Genomic DNA, 5426 nt, shown 5'->3' on the forward strand with positions numbered 1-5426 from the left:
TCTTTTTTTTTTTTTTTTTTGTCTTTTTTGTGTGTAGGCTTTTCGATTTCGGTTTAAAGCTTATTTTATTTCATGCATGTTTCCAGAGTTTGTTGCGAGACAATATTCTAACAAAGACAATATTTGAATCAAACAAAAATACTAAACGAATTGTGATGGGGGAATCTAATTTTGATTGTTAAAGCGATGTGGTTTCAATGTGATTAATTAAATTTCAGAATGGTAACTGGTAAGCAATTCAGATGTGATGTAGTTATCTCGATTTCCTTCTTGATTTTTAATCCTATATTTATTTTACATGTGCTAGCAAATAGCATGCATAATGCCGTCGTTATCTTGTAAATTATGCTTTAATATAAAATTATTAATAAGTAAATGAGTTGATATATACGAGAGATCTCCTAACATGAGTTGGCCAAATTTAATTAGTCAGAAGTTGTAAGCCCAATCCCAAGTGAAAAAAAAGTGGAGAACCTCTATATCATATACACAAACTTCTATCATCATGCAGAAACTTAAAAGCTCTATTTGATTTCCAACTATCTCTATGGCCATAAAGTTCTTCACCCTCTTCTTCTACTTCTTCGTCCTTTTGGTTGAATCATCCACCGCAAAAAATATCGACCGTAATTTTTTCTATAAGGTCGGCGACGATGGAAGATTAACACTGAGGACACCACATGAATCACGGATCGATTATTTCCATATGTTTGTAAGGAAGGTGGAAGATTTGCAACGTGAAGCAGACGGGAAATATCCGCTCTGGAAATCTACAAATTACTTGGAGCGATCTTTGTTTCTTCTAGAGAAAGCTCAGGAATTTGTTGAGCGTTGGGACGAGCGGCGGAAGAGCCAAATTTCGGGAAACCCATATCTAAACCTTGACTTGCGCAACAAGGTTCAAAGTGACTTGACGTACTATGATTATTGTCCTCAATCTGAGGGCACAAATGTCTCGACGTACATGATGTATGATTTTTGTCGTCAATCTGAAGGTGCAAATCTCCTCAAGTACATGACATATAGCCTCAGTCCAGAAGCTGCAAATGGTTTAGCTCCTCCAATGTTTAATTATTCTAGTCCCTGTTTCCGAGTTAGGTTTTTTGTAGGTCTTTCGTTTTGGTTTGGAGGCTTATTTTATTTTCTTTTATTCCCTCTTTTTTTTTTTTTTTCTTTTATTCATTGTTTCCAAAGTTTTTTGTAGTGAGGAAGAGAAACAAAAAATACTATATTGGATGAATAATTTGTAAATCCATATAAAATTGTAAATTATGAAAATTAAAGTACATGAATTTTGAAATAATATGTTTTATTTTAGATTTGAATCCTCTATTTTTCATGTTCAAATCCATTCAAATCATTAAAACATAATGTGGATTTTGAAATTCAAAAATAAATCATTAAATGAATAACACTGGATTTTAACAAGTATTTATAAATCATGGAACCAATAACACATATAAATATTTTAAAATTAATGACTGAATAACTTTTGTTTGGATTTTCAAACCCATTAAAATCATAGAACCAATAACCCTTACTATTTTGTAGTGTTTTGGATTTTGGATTTTTGAAGAGCAATAAAACAAATATGGTTTTCATGAGAAATTGAAGTCTGAGAGAATAGTATCTAGAGCTGCATAATCGTACCAAGCTAGGGATCCGATACAAATCATTCAACAAAGAAAACGGAAAAAAATGATCCGTAATGCAAACTAATTAAGAGAACCAAACCACATACATTTCTCTTACGTCGTATACTCTCACCGTAATAGCCGCTCGAAGGGGATATATTACTGTGAATCAACAAATAATCTATACTAAATAAAAGTAGGAGCTATAAGTTTTTTAAGCTGTCCAATAAGGATTAAACATCTCACTAATTAATTTTTTAAAAATTTCCAGAATTTTCTATATTAAATCATCAGTTCAATAACATTGGATTTTAATGGATTTTAAAGTAGATTTTTAAATCATCAGTTCAATAACAGCGAGTTTTAATAGACTTTTTAAAATCCATGATTGAATAACATAGAATTTGTAAATTCACACAAATCACTTAAAATGTCAAGTTGAATACATCCCTCTAAGAATTATTTTAAACAACCTACCAGGATTTGACATGTCATTCATTAACATTTTTTAAATTTCCAGAATTTTTTAGAAAAAAGAAAATTTTAAATTTATGGAAATAAAAATAATATCCCACATCGGCTAGAAATTTTTTAGACAATTGTTCAGAACCAGTATAAATAAGATTAATATGCTTCCAATAACGAATGAGCAGTAAAGCTTGATTTATCAGGCGTCCAAGTTTAAAATTTTGATTCGGTATGATCCAGTTTTTATTTGAACAAATTAAAACTTTAAACAGTTTCAAAAAAAATATCCTAATATTTAAAAAAATTTAAGGTTTAAATATTATAAATATTGAAACTTTTAAAAGTTTTTAGCCTTTAAAAAGTTTTTAAATATTATAATTTTTTTAATTTTAAAAGTTTAAAATATTTAAATATTGAAACTTTTTAAAAGGTTCAAATTTTGTATTTTGAAACCTTTTAAAAGTTTAAAATATTATAAATATTGATGTAAAACAGAAATTATCTTATTTATCTAGACTTTATGCTTTTTATTTCTTATGATCTGTTAAACATATTTTTGTGTATGATTATAGATGAGTTGATATTCTTTCATTAATTTTTCTTTTTTATCTTATTTTTTTATTTATTTTTTTGTCAACCCTTATTTTTATATTTATTTTTTTTAAGAGAAAAGAAATGATTTTGTTCTTGGAGTTTGGTGGATTAACAAGTTGTGTGGTAGTCTAAAAAAAAAGTTTTTCAATGGAAGAATGTGCAGAAGTTGACGAGGAATAAAAAGAAAAAGAGTATAAATAATAAAATTTGACAATGAAAATGAAAAGAAAGAATATGAAAAATAAGACAACATTGAATAAAAATACTAAAACATAGGTGGTAGCGATCAATTAAATATGAAAACGAGTTAAATTCATGATGATAAAATTGTTTCATTTTTTTGGTGGTCAAATAAATGATTTAGTATACGTGAGGTCATCAGTTTGATTCGCCTCTCCTGGACGTGGAGTTAAATTCATGATTTTTTTTTATCAGATTTGATTTTATAACACAAATGATTTTATATATTAAAAATTGTATATCTGAAATTCATTTTTTTCCTTAATACTAATTTAATTTTTTTTATAAGATAATATTTTATTATCGTAATCAATCATATATAATTTTCATCAAAATATATCAAATAAACCTACGCGTAGCGTGAGTTCAAAACCTAGTAATTTTAAAAATCGATTTGTTTTGTTTTTCTCTTCTCGATTTCCTTTTTGATATTAAGTTTTTATAGTTATTTAACATGTGGTACGTACCATATAGCAAATTCCCTTTATCTTGTAATTTTTTTTTCTTTATGTTATAATCACACAAAAAGATTAATAATGAGTTGATACGAAAGATCTCTTAACGATACTTGTAAATAAAAGGAATTAACAATGTACAGTAGCACTACACGACTCATCAATAAGTAAATGTATTCTCTAAAGTCTTTTCGCCTTCCTCTCTTTCGAGCTTTTCTTCTACTCGTGATTACCAGTCAAACTAAATATGGACATATATATGGCCTCAGTCCAGAAGCTGGCTTGGTTTAGTTCCTTAATTAGTTTGTTTTTAGTCCCTATTTCTGAAAATTGTGTTTTTCGTCTTGTGTGTGTGTGTGTGTAGGCTTTTTGTTTTGGTTTTGAGGCTTATGTTATTTTAATTTAATCCATGCATGTTTCAAGATTTGTTGCGAGACAATATTCTAAAAAAGATAATATTCGAAATAAACAAAAATACTAAACTAATTGTGATCGGAGATCATAATTTTGTGGGTTCAACCGATATATGTAGTTTGGGTGCAATGTGATTAATTAAATTTTAGAATGGTAACATAATTCAGATGTGATGTAGTTAATCCCATATTTTTGAGTGACAAAACGTTATAAAATCATTTATACAAATTGTGAACAAAATGCTCAAAAGGACATTAGTTTTATACTATACTAGGTAATTAGTCTACACAATGCGTGGTTGTATGCATAATATTTTTGATTATATTCTTAAAATTTTCTTAAACTAAAATATTGTTTTACTAATGTATAATCTCAAAAAAAATATACTAATGTATGAATCTCAAAAACATTTATTGCAACTTCTCAAAATAACACTCCTATCAACAACTTTTTGATATGGTTATTTATTATATAAAATTTAAAATATATAAACTTTTTTATAAATCAAAAATTAACCAATACTACAAAAATTATTACAAATTGATTAGCTATATTAATATAAATAATAATATAGAAATTCAAACATTTTCCTAATATGAGAGAATCTATGTTTATGATCATGTTTTATAGAGGTTAAACATTGATTTAAAGATTTTTTTTAATGATCATGTAAACATAAGACTGTAGTATAGTAAAATTGAATCAAATAAAATTATCAAAAAATTTAGTAACTACGTATGAAATTATTGTATATAGAATATTCCTCATTTCAAAGTTTAAAGCAATTAAAATAATTAATAAACATTTAAATTTTACCAAAAACATTTTTTCTTGAAAGATAAATATATTATTTGGAGGAATGAATGTAAAATTATTGGGTAAGAGTTACATTTGAGTTAAATGGAGTTAAATACCTTTAAAAGTGGGTTAATTATAAATAAATATTTTAATTTATTTTTGACTTAAAAGAAAAGGAATGCCAAGTGGCTCAATCAAAAATTAAACTTACAGTTTTTCATTGTTTTGTTGATATAAACTCAACACTCACATAAAATTCCAAATTGAAAATATTACCTTTGAAGTGACAAACTAAATTAGTTTTTTTTTAGTTATATGAACTTCAATTTAAAGATTTTTAAAAACCCCAAGAATATCTTCAATCCTTTTGTTTTTCACACATCAATATAATTTATAGTGCTAGATTTCATACTAATGGTTTCATATTTAGAGGATTTAATTAGTTGAATGGTATTTTAATATAATGACTTATAAGATGCTAATCTAAAATAGATAATGAAGATAAACCTTTTAAAATAGATTCTCAAATAAACTTGATTTTTTGTTAAAACCAACATATGTGAATTTAAATTTAGCTATGGAAATTTTAAAAATAAATATGAATAGATTAGAAAGGCAAGAAATATAAAAGAAATATTTTATTTTTATATAAATAAAATAAAAATTGAAAACAATGTTAAATTGTTAATTATATATAATAATTTCTAAATTAAAATATAGAATCAAACTCTTACAACACATATTATATATAACAACATTTGATATTGGTGAGAGAGGAGGAGAGAATGATTACTTATAAGATGATAATCCAAATTAGATAATG

The sequence above is a fragment of the Camelina sativa genome, chromosome 10 (assembly GCF_000633955.1).
Source record: "Camelina sativa cultivar DH55 chromosome 10, Cs, whole genome shotgun sequence".
Lineage (NCBI taxonomy): Eukaryota > Viridiplantae > Streptophyta > Magnoliopsida > Brassicales > Brassicaceae > Camelina > Camelina sativa.